Below are 12,256 nucleotides of genomic sequence, written 5' to 3' on the forward strand. Positions count from 1 at the left end.
CCCGACTCGAAATCTTCTGCTGCCGCCGCTTCTGTTGAGCAGCGCAGCGGCAGCCTAAAGCCAGGAACGAGACTACGATCAGCCAGCATAGCATAAGAAAAAAAGACGAGCAGGGCCGCAGCAGCCTTCAGACATGCGCTGACGACTCTGCCGGTCTCTGCCCCGTGACATCAATTTCCCGTTCCGGGGGCAGAGGACTGGCAGAGCCAACAGCACATGTCTGAAGGCTGCTACGGCCCCGCGCTTCTTTTTCTTCTTCTGTCAACGCTCCTGTAAAGAGGCCCGGCCGGAGGGAGAGAAGAGAACGTGGTCACTGGCAGGAAATGGTAGGAGGAGAGAGAGGAAGAGCAGGGGAGAGCCAGGGGACATGGACAAGAGCAGTAGAGAGCCAGAGAGCGATAGGAAGAGAAAGAGGGGCCATGAAAAAGAGCAGGGGAGAGCCAGAAAGAGATGGGGAGAGAAAGAGGGGCCATGGAAAAGAACAGGGGAGGGCCAGAGACAGATGGGGAGAGAAAGAGGGGACATGGAAAAGAACAGGGGAGAGCCAGGGACATGGAAAAAAGCAGGGGAGAGCCAGAAAGAGATGGGGAGAGAAAGAGGGGCCATGGAAAAGAACAGGGGAGAGCCAGGGACATGGAAAAAAGCAGGGGAGAGCCAGAAAGAGATGAGGAGAGAAAGAGGGGCCATGGAAAAGAGCAGGGGAGAGCCAGGGACATGGAAAAAAAGCAGGGGAGAGCCAGAAAGAGATGGGGAGAGAAAGAGGGGCCATGGAAAAGAACAGGGGAGAGCCAGGGACATGGAAAAAAGCAGGGGAGAGCCAAAAAGAGATGAGGAGAGAAAGAGGGGCCATGGAAAAGAGCAGGGGAGAGCCAGGGACATGGAAAAAAAGCAGGGGAGAGCCAGAAAGAGATGGGGAGAAAAAGAGGGGCCATGGAAGAGAACAGGGGAGAGCCAGAGAGAGATGGGGAGAGAAAGAGGGGACATGGGCAGGAGAGAGAGAGAAGCTGCTGGGGAGAAACTGGGGGAGACCCTAGCTGTCAGACTGAGTAATGCTGGCTGGATGAAAGGAGGGAGAAAGAGGAAAAATGCTGGAAGGAGGGGGCAGAATGAGGGAAGATGCTGGAAGGGAGGGAAAGAGGAAAGACACTGGAACGATGGTGTGAGAGAGGACATGCTGAATGGAAAAGGGTTAAGAGAGAGAACTGTCTAGAAGGAAGGGGAGATAGAGGGAGACAATGGACGGAAGGATTGGGAGAGGGTAATGGGTGGAAGGATGGAGAGAGAAAGAGGGATGACACTGGATGGAAGGGTAGGAGAGAAAGAAGGAAGGTGCTGGGCATGGATGGCGGGGAGGGAAGTATATGCACATGGATGGAGGGGAGTGAGGAGAAATGCTGGATATGGATGGAGGGAAAACTGTTGAATTTAAGAGCTGGATTGGGATACTGAAGGATAGGGACAGGGCTACAGATGGTAGATAGGACGCATAAGGACACAGGAGGATGGTGGACACTGCAGAGAAAAAATATCAAATGGATCCTCAGGAACTTAGTCAAGATCGGGAGGCGGGGCTGGTGGTTGGGAGGCGGGGATAGTGCTGGGCAGACTTATACAGTCTGTGCCAGAGCCGGTGGTTGGAAGCAGGGGCGTAGCCAGACCTTGCCAGGAGGGGGGGCCAGAGCCCGAGGGGGGACACTGTTAAGCCACCTCCCCTTCTCTGGCGACCCCCGTTCCCCCGCTCGATGGCGCCAACACTCTTAAACCCCCCCTCCCGCTACCAACCCTCCCCTACCGTCGCCGCCCGCCCCATGAAGTACCTTGTTTGCTGGCAGGGATGCCCAAACCCCGCCAGCCAAGAATGTTCTTCAGCGCCGGAGTTAGTAGACTCCGGCGCCTTCATTCAAGGAAGTTCGTCTGAAGGATCAGCTGGTTTTGACGCATTTACATCCTGCACGGGGCTACATGCACGGTGCAGGACATAAGGCAAGGTAAATCATGCGGTGGCGGGTGGGCGGCGATGGCGGGGGAGGGTTGGTGGCGGGAGGGGGGGTCGTCAGCAGGGGGCCAGGGGCGAATCTGCGGGGGCCCAGGCCCCCTCAGGCTCCACGTAGCTACGCCACTGGTTGGAAGCGGGGCTGGTGGTTGGGAGGCGGGGATAGTGGGGAGCCGGGGATAGTGGTGGGCAGACTTGTACGGTCTGTGCCAGAGCCGGTGGTTGGTAGGCAGGGCTGGTGGTTGGGAGGCGAGGATAGTGCTGGGCAGACTTATACGGTCTGTGCCAGAGCCGGTGGTTGGGAGGCGGGGCTGGTGGTTGGGAGGTGGGGATAGTGCTGGGCAGACTTATACGGTCTGTGCCCTGAGGAGCACAGGTACAAATCAAAGTAGGGTATACACAAAAAGTAGCAAATATGAGTTATCTTGTTGGGCAGACTGGATGGACCGTTCAGGTCTTTTTCTGCCGCCATCTACTATGTTACTATGAAAGAAGACACTGCATAAAACAGAAGACACTGGAACCAAAGCGAATAGAAAAACTAAATGATCAGACAACAAAGGTAGAAAAAAGTCAGAATTTATTAACTGCAATATGTCAGCTTTTGGAAATGTGCAACTATGATGTTTTGCATGTAAGTTTCAATTTTTCTAGTATTGCTGCATGCTGAGGTGACTTCTTGAGGTAACTTTCCGGTTCAGTATTTTGCCTTCATATCTGTTGTGTCATATGTTTTTCATGTGATCAAGGTGCAGTATTTTGCTAGCGTGTAGTATTTTCAGCCCTTTTTGGTTTTTTTTTTCCTTTTACTAGGTTGTGCACTGGTGTTTTAGAGCCCGGTGTAATTACAGTGCTGCCTTTCCATGCGTAAGGTTGTAGCTTGTCCTGTCCTTGGAATTAGTACTGTTATGGTTTGGTAAGGTTATGAGTGTGTTTTTGCACAAATTTGTGCATAGTGTTTTGCAGTTGAGCAATTGTGGTTAGTACATGCTTTGAGCAACCACTTTATTCTTTGACATATGATACATATTTAATATCTAAATTTAGTAAAAGGTATTGTGACTTATTTTTTACTCTTTTTTTTTCTATGTTGTCAGACAATTATGGATGTAAGCCCCGCCCCCACCCCTAACCCCGCCCCCTTTAGCCCCCCCAAACAGTTGGGCCACCGACCGCCTATGTTGGCCACCTTATGACTCTCGGTTTTCTTTGGCAGAAGAACCGCCTGGATGTTGGGCAGCACGCCGCCCTGCGCGATGGTGACTCTCCCCAGCAGTTTGTTCAGCTCTTCGTCGTTGCGGATGGCCAGCTGCAAGTGCCTGGGGATGATGCAGGTCTTCTTGTTATCGCGCGCAGCATTACCAGCCAGTTCGAGAATCTCCGTGGTCAGATATTCCAGCACCGCCGCCAGATAGACTGGGGCGCCGGCGCCCACACGCTCAGCGTAGTTACCTTTCCGCAGCAGTCTGTGCACGCGCCCCACGGGGAACTGAAGCCCCGCTCGGGACGAGCGAGCCTTAGCCTTAGCCTGAGCTTTACCCCCTTGTTTGCCACGTCCAGACATTTCGATCAATTTCTACAAGAAATAGCTGAAGCAGCTTCTTCCACAGATCGAATCGTTTTTATACTCTACCACTGATTACACTCCTTCACCATGACCGGCATGAAACCCGCCTGTTTCAGCTATTAACATAATGGGCAAGCAAATGGGCCAATCAAAGGGCTGCCAGGCGGTCTGATGACGTTTCATTGGTCTAGACCAAATAGCAAGGAGAGAAACTCAGCGCCAGCAATTTGCATGGGGAGCCTATAAATGGCCATCCGAACAAGCTTTTTTTCAGTAGTAACACTCTTTGTTTTGTGGACTCCAGATAGAGAATTTGACGTCGAGCTTGTGGCCATGCCTGAACCAGCCAAATCTGCTCCCGCACCCAAAAAGGGATCGAAGAAAGCCGTGAGCAAGACCCAGAAAAAGGACGGCAAAAAGCGCAAGAGAAGCAGGAAGGAGAGCTACGCTATCTACGTGTATAAAGTGCTGAAGCAGGTTCATCCCGACACCGGTATTTCCTCCAAAGCCATGAACATCATGAATTCTTTCGTGAATGACATCTTTGAGCGCATCGCTGGAGAAGCCTCCCGCCTGGCTCACTATAACAAGCGCTCTACCATCACTTCCAGGAAAATTCAAACCGCAGTACGTCTACTGCTACCCGGTGAGCTGGCCAAGCACGCCATGTCCAAGGGCACCAAGGCCGTCACCAAGTACACCAGCTCCAAGTAATGGTGGGCTCGGCCTACAGCTTCTGCACACACAACCCAAAGGTTCTTTTCAGAGCCACCCAACTTGCTCCACCTAAAGCGCTAACATTTTGCTGCACGAGTAGGGCTGACCCAGCAATAGCACTACTCCTTTACCTTATCTCCGAAAGGGAAGGGAGGTCAAGGTTTTCTCTTTGCAAAGATATCTTTCCCACTCCCCCCACCCTCTCTCTCAATATAACAGCTTTTATTAAAGAGCAAAAATATCTTTCCCACACACCACAAACACACTCTCAATAGAACTGGCTACACATCAGTGGTGTAGCCAGACTGCCAATTTTGGATGGGCCTGAACTTAAAGTGGGTGGGCACAAAACTTTCTCTCTACCCCCCTTCCCCAGCAAAATTTAGTCACAGTTATCAGATGCATTTGTCATACAGGGGTAAAGTGCTGCTTTTCAGTGCATCAGGTTTCAGAAAATAATTTATTTCATAGCCTAACACCCTTTTCAATGAGCTTTCAGAGGCCAAAACCTCCTGCCTCGGGTCAGTATAATGCTGTTATGGTATCCTCTCCTGACCTAAGGAAGGAAGTATTGGTCTCTGAAACTTTAACAACACAGGTACCATATTACTTTATCCTAAATTAAAAATAAAATTATTTTCTTTACCTTTGTTGTATGGCCATTTATTTTTTCTCATTGTGTTGCTCCCAGTCTCTAGATTCTGCTTTCCTTCGTCTTTCTCTTGCCAGGGTTTCCTGTCCGTTCATCACCTATGGCTTTTCATCTTTTCCTCACCCTTGTTCTCCACATGCCCCTTCTTCTTATTCTCCAGTCTTTTCCTACTCTGTCCTCTCCCTCTTTCCATCCAGCAGCTCCCCTCTTTCTCTCCCCATCCTTCCAGTGTCTCCCCTCTTTCTTTTGCATCCAGCGTCTCCTTTTTCTCCCTACCCTTCCATCCAGTGTCTTCCCTCTTTCTCTCCTCATCCTTCCACCCATCTACCCTCTCTCCAGATCCTTCCATCTAGTGTCTCTATCTCCCCTCTCCTTCTATCCAGTGTCTCTCTACTCTTTTCTGCTCAGTCTCCCCTCTCTCTCCACATCCTTCCAGTCTCTCCCCTTTCTCTCGGCATCCTTTCATCCATCTCCCCTCTTTCTTTCTCTCCCTATCCTCCCATGTCCAGCAGCTCTCTCCTCTCCATCCCTTCTTCCTCTTTCTCCCTTGTCCAGCAGCTCTCCAGCCCCTTCCTCCTCTCCCTCACATGTCCAGCAGCTCTCTCCCTTCCCTCTAGTCCCTTCTTCCTCTTCCTCCCTTGTCCAGCAGCTCTCCAGCCCCTTCCTCCTTTCCCTCCCATGTCCAGTAGCTCTTTCCCTTCCCGCCAGTCCCTTCTTCCTCTCCCTCCCATGTCCCAGCAGCTTCTCCCTTCCCTCCAGTCTCTTCCTCCTCTCCCTCCCATGTCCCAGCAGCTTCTCCCTTCCCTCCAGTTCCTTCTTCCTCTCCCTCCCATGTCCCAGTAGCTCTCTCTCCCTTCCCTCAAGTCCCTTCCTCATCTCCCTCCCATGTCCCAGTAGCTCTCTCTCCCTTCCCTCAAGTCCCTTCCTCATCTCCCTCCCATGTCCCAGCAGCTTCTCCCTCCCCTCAAGTCCCTTCCTCATCTCCCTCCCATGTCCCAGCAGCTTCTCCCTTCCCTCCAGTCCCTTCTTCCTCTCCCTCCCATGTCCCAGCAGCTTCTCCCTTCCCTCCAGTCCCTTCTTCCTCTCCCTCCCATATCCCAGTAGCTCTGTCTCCCTTCCCTCAAGTCCCTTCTTCCTCTCCCTCCCATGTCCCAGTAGCTCTCTCCCTTCACTCAAGTCCCTTCCTCCTCTCTCCCTCCCATGTCCCAGTAGCTCTCTCCCTTCCCTCAAGTCCTTTCCTCCTCTCTCCTCCCATGTCCCAGCAGCTCAGCCACTTTCCCTCCAGGCCCACGAATCCACATCCTTCCCGCGCTGTTGCTGCCCTTTTGTCCCGCGGAGGCAGCGTTCAGCGTTTCCTTCCTGCCCTATCCGCTGCATCGTCCCTGCAAGTGGAATCCTCTTCCTTTTCGGCCGTCGCGCTGTGCTGCCGCTGCTATACACACAGGCAGCTTCGCTCCTCCCTGCCGCGTCCATCTGGCCCTCTCTGATGCACTTCCTGTTTAGGGCCGGATGAACGCGGTGGGGGAGAGCGAAGCTGCCTGTGTGTGTGGCAGCTGTGACTTGGATTGTGAAGCAAAGTCAGCCGCTGTAAAAGCACTCTGGTTTCTAGTTTCAGTTTTCATTAGCTGTGGTTGTGATTCCATGTGTCCCAATGAAAGGAGAGTTTAATTTTACTTCCATTTCATTTCAATATATTCCATCTTTATAATACCAGGCTTTCCAAGGTACATTACAACAACAGTTAAGATGAATCCATCAGTAAACGATATCTTCAATGACATTTCGCCATCTGTATTGTATAGAACAGTGTAGAAAATGAGCACAAAATACAGAGTTTATAACTGCTGTTTCTACCAGCTACAATAATATCTTAAGCTGTGGTGATATAAATATCATGAAATAAAAAATTAAATATCTACATATAGGAAGCCCCTTATTTCTAGTAATCTTTTGCTATTGTTTCGGGGAAGCGAAAAAATGGTGGCAATTTCCACCTACTGCCTTCAGCCCATATAATGGGCTAGATAGGCTCAAACCTACCGTCTCATCTAACATCCTTGACTTGCTATCCAGCAGAAAGTCCCTTCCTGTGGATTTTGCTTGTAGAGCCTTCTCTATCTGTTTTAGAGCTAAGCCCGGAAAAAAGGGGTATCAGGGGAAGACAAGGCAGGCTTGACTTGTACTGGTCGAAAGGCTAGTTTTTGCCAAAAGCTGAATGGGGCCAGTGCAAATAAAGTAGGGTGCATGCCAAGTATACTTGGTAAAAACACGGTTTCTCTTCTAACACTCTTGTAGAGAATGCCCGCCCAAAAAAGCAACAAAAACCATGATAAGCTTATAGCCCACGGACACCAACACAGAATACCAAAAGAAGACTCCAAACCAGCTTACCAAGACAACAGACAATTGATAAAAATCACCACAAACCCGAACCCAAGAAAGAAACAACAGTTAATACAAATAGGATACACTAATGCCAGATCTATAATCAGAAAAACCACTTCGATAACCGACTGGATAACGGAAAATCACCTTGACCTTCTTCTCATCAATGAAACTTGGATACATGACTCTAAAGGCCCAATAATCCTAGAGCTTTGTCCACCAGGATACAAAATCACTCATTGGACGAGAGAAGGAAAAAGAGGCAGAGGTATAGCTATAATCTATAAATCCCAATTTACAATTACAACTACAGCCGAATCGATCTTCCCTCAACTCGAAATAGCCTCAGTCAGAGTTATACACCCTAACCTGCAGGATCAACTAAATATAATCCTATTTTACAGACCTCCGGCTAAGTGGCAAGAAGCACAGTTACATTTCACAGACTTCATATCAAACACTTGTCTATCATCCCAAAATATCATCAAAGCAGGTGACATTAACCTCCATCTTGAAGACACAAACTCAAACAATGTACACGAATGCAAGGAATTCCTCCAACTTTGGGCGTTCCACTGGCCTAACATACAACCCACCCACAAACAAGGACACACACTGGACATCATAACTCACAAATTTTAATCAGACGCGTACCTCACATTCAAGGACACAAAATGGACAATCACACCATGGTCAGATCACTACAAAGCAAATACTTCCCTCCTCTGGAAAACAAAAGAGACACAACAAGAACAGGAGAAAAGAACCTACACTACGAGAGGCAAAATTGACCCTCTAACATTTTGGCAACAAATATACACCGCCGAATGGACAACAACCACAGAATCACCCCAATTCTTACAAGAATGGGACAATAGATGCAGAACAGTCCTAGACAATATAGCTCTGCTCCAAACCAGAATTTCGCACAGGACTAACTCAATCCCATGGTTCAACGAAGAACTGAAAGAACTAAAAACAAAGGTCAGAAGGCTAGAAAGAGCATGGAGCAAAAATAAAAAAGACGAACACACACTTAAAGAGTGGAAACAGTTACAAAGAAAATACAAATACAGCATCAGACATACCAAAAGAACGTATTACAAAACCATAATAGGACCAGATTACAAGGACACATACAAGCTCTTTTCAATCGTAAACAATCTCCTAAACACCACACGGGTCACCTCAAATAGCACAAACACCCCATCGGCAACCAACTTAGCGAAATATTTCAATGAAAAAATTACAAAGCTCCGACGCATGATACCAAGTAATACCATTGAATATTCAACTATCCTTGAATGCCTAGACCCAATACCCGGGGAATACCCAGCTGACCGATCATGGACTAACTTTGACTTAATTTCAGTAGATGAACTCACACACTGGCTCAAAAATATGCCAAAACTCAGTGCAAACTTGATATGTGCCCCACTAGCCTAATAAGAGCTGCACCCAAACTATTTAAAAAAGATCTCATGGACCAAAGTAAACTATAGACTCTTACACGGTCTCTTCCCCACGGAAAATGGAAACATACTACTTACGCCGCTGCCAAAGGATGCCAAGAAAAGCACAATGGACTTAACCAACTACCGACCAGTCGCCTCTATCCCACTCACTATAAAGTTGATGGAAGGCATAGTGACGAAGCAGCTCACGAACTACTTGACCGAACACTCAATTCTGCACGAATCACAGTCAGGATTCCGATCGAATCACAGCACTGAAACCGTACTAGTATCCGCAATGAACTCCTTGAAAAAAACAATTGCAACCGGCAAGAACATACTTATATTACAGTTCGACATGTCCAGTGCCTTCGACATGGTGGATCATGAAATACTATTACACATACTAGAATACTTCGGAATCGGAGGCCCAGTTCTCAAATGGTTTAAAGGATTCCTCACCACTAGATCCTACCAAGTTATAACGAACAATGCCAGATCACCGCCTTGGACACCGGAATGTGGAGTCCCTCAAGGATCTCCCCTTTCACCTACAATCTTCAACCTTATGATGATACCACTAGCCAAACTCTTGGCTAATCAGAACCTTAACCCCTACATATATGCCGATGACGTCACAATCCACATCCCGTTTAAGAAGGAATTAAACGAAATAACCAACAAGATCAACCAGAGCTTCCAGATCATGCACTCATGGGCAGACTCATTCCGGCTAAAGCTCAATGCCGAAAAACCCCAATGCCTAGTTCTCACCTCTCAATTCAATGCAAACAATTACTCCACTATATCCACACCTTACTGCACACTTCCTATATCAGAAAACCTGAAAATTCTCGTTGTCACCATTGATCGAAACCTCACACTCGATACCCACGTGAAGAACACAACGAAAAAAAAATGTTTCAAGCGATGTGGAAACTCAAAAGAATTAAACCTTTTTTCCCAAGAAACGTCTTTCGCACCCTAGTACAGTCACTAGTTATAAGCCACCTGGACTACTGCAATGCCCTGTACGCAGGATGAAAAGAAAAGACCATTAAAAAACTCCAAACAACCCAAAACACGGCAGCCAGACTCATCTTTGGAAAACCTAAATATGAAAACGCGAAGCCCCTAAGAGAGAAACTACATTGGCTTCCTCTCAAGGAACGAATTGAGTTCAAGATCTGCACAACCGTGCACAAAATCATTCACGCAGATGCCCCACTCTACATGCTAAACCTAGTGGACCTACCGCCCAGAAACGCCAAAAGATCAGCCCGCAAATTCCTTAATCTTAATTTCCCCAGCTGCAAAGGAGTGAAATACAGGCTTATGCTACGACCTTTGCATACAAAAGCACACAGTTCTGGAATGCGCTACCCAAAACCCTGAACAATCTAACCAGCTTCCGCAAAGCTCTGAAAACACACCTCTTTAACAGAGCCTACAAAAGTCACCCTCAATGATACAATTCATTACCCAAATCACCTGAACACACCTAAAACACTTTGCACACAATTCATTCCCCAAATCATCCGAACACACCTAAAATACTCGCACACAACCTACCCAATATCAGCCCATCTACTACCTCTTTTACATCAGCTTAGGATCAACTGTATTTAAATCACATCGATTTTATCATAACCTTTTACAGTAGCCTATGATCAACTGTATTTAAAACATGTATTGATTTTAACATAACCTCACTCTGTAAAGCCACATTGAGCCTGCAAAAAGGTGGGATAATGTGGGGTACAAATGCAATAAATAAATAAATAAATAAATAAATAAATAAGATAATCGTCAAGATTTCATTTTTCCTTTTTATATCCAGGTGCAACCACCTCCCCCCACCCCACCCCACGACCTAAAATGAGAAAAATCCCTTCGGTAAGCATACTTAACAACAACACCCAAAGACATTTAAACGTTTGTCGGTCCCCGGGATTCAGGTTTGCTGCCTGTAACTGAGAAGAGTTTCTTTCCCATCACTGCACAGGGCGGGAATTTCAAACCTCGGATTCGAACTATTCATTCGTTTACAAGATTTCAAAATGGTTAACTTAATCAGGAGGGTTGAGAATACGAAACAAAAACGATCCCCCCCCCCAAAAAAAAAAAAAAAAAAAAAAAAAAAAAAACTAACACACACCCTTTTAACAGGTTCACTAAAAACAAAAGTATACCAAACGTGAACCCAAACCATGGTTTTCCATGGACAGGATCTTCTAGCCACACCTTCTGAATATTCGTCACGGTGACGTGCGAGACCCGGAATCCAATAGGAATGCTTTAAAAGTAAACACATTAGCATTAGCGCATTCCCGCCTAGACCGGCACTATAAATACCCTTGACAGCTCAGAATAGTCAGTTTTAATTTTTCCGCGTTGACGGAACGACCCGCAATTAATTTTTCAGATTCAGTCAGTCAGTTAGTCATCTAGAACTACTTCATTTCTGTTATGTCTCAAAGAAAAACGGGGTTTAAACCGTGTGCGACTTGTACTCGTAAACTTTCCCTCACAGATCCTCATTTTAGATGTGTGCGCTGTTTAGGGGAGTCTCACGATACCAAAAATTGTTTTGCTTGTAGAAGTATGTCCCAAAAATCTTTGGACATCAGAGCATTTAAGCTGCAACAATATTTAACCTCAGCAGTTCAATCGGAATCGTCATCAGTAAGTTCTCATAAAAACTCTGTCATGTCTGTGTCAGTATCGGATGCCCCAGCTCTGGTGGAAGAGAATATTACCCCTGCTCTCCCCCTTGCCTTAGTGCCCGGGGATCAGGTGCCTTCCACTCCTGCTCTCCCCCTTGCCTTACGGCCCGGGGATCAGGCTAAAGCTGTATCTAATGGGCAACAAGCAGAGTATGAGGCTCATCAGAGCGATGTCAGGTCTGGATCTCGACGTCGATATCGACGTTCTTCGAGATCAGCTGATCATCAAAGGAGAAGGAGCCGATCCCGCTCTCATTCTTCTGACTTGACTTCGAGCAGTGGACTCGATCGACATCGAGGAATTTCTCGGCATGGCCGATCCTCCCGATGCCGTCATGATTCCAAACACAGCACTTTATCAAGGCATAGTCGTTCTTCTTGTAAAAGTCATCGTAAGAGATCACCTTCCACTTCATCATCGGATGTGCCTTTGAGAAAACGTTCTAAATTACATTCTCATTCAGATCACAGCTCTTTTAAGCATAGAGCTTCTCGTTATTCAGTCTCTCATGCTTCTTCAAGGGCTCAATCAACCTCTTCTTCTTCTGCACAGTTGAAGATTTTGGAGTTACTTACAAAACTATTACATAATCAGCAGACAGTGCCTGAAATTAACCAAGTGCAGTTACCTCACACTGCACCAGTTCAATCAAATTCATTGACTCATACTGATCAGAGACAACCTATATGGTCTGTGTCTCCATCTAGTTCAGTACAAGAGTGTGCTTCTAATAAATCTTGTATACATTCTCCAGTACCTTC

The 12,256-nt window shown here is 47.2% G+C and overlaps 1 pseudogene; it reads left to right on the top strand.

Moving 5' to 3' along the window:
• Positions 1-3,893: 3,893 nt before the first annotated feature.
• Positions 3,894-4,350, top strand: LOC115480963 (annotated as a pseudogene).
• Positions 4,351-12,256: the final 7,906 nt, after the last annotated feature.

This window comes from Microcaecilia unicolor, chromosome 11 (assembly GCF_901765095.1).
Source record: "Microcaecilia unicolor chromosome 11, aMicUni1.1, whole genome shotgun sequence".
Taxonomy (NCBI): Eukaryota; Metazoa; Chordata; class Amphibia; order Gymnophiona; family Siphonopidae; genus Microcaecilia; species Microcaecilia unicolor.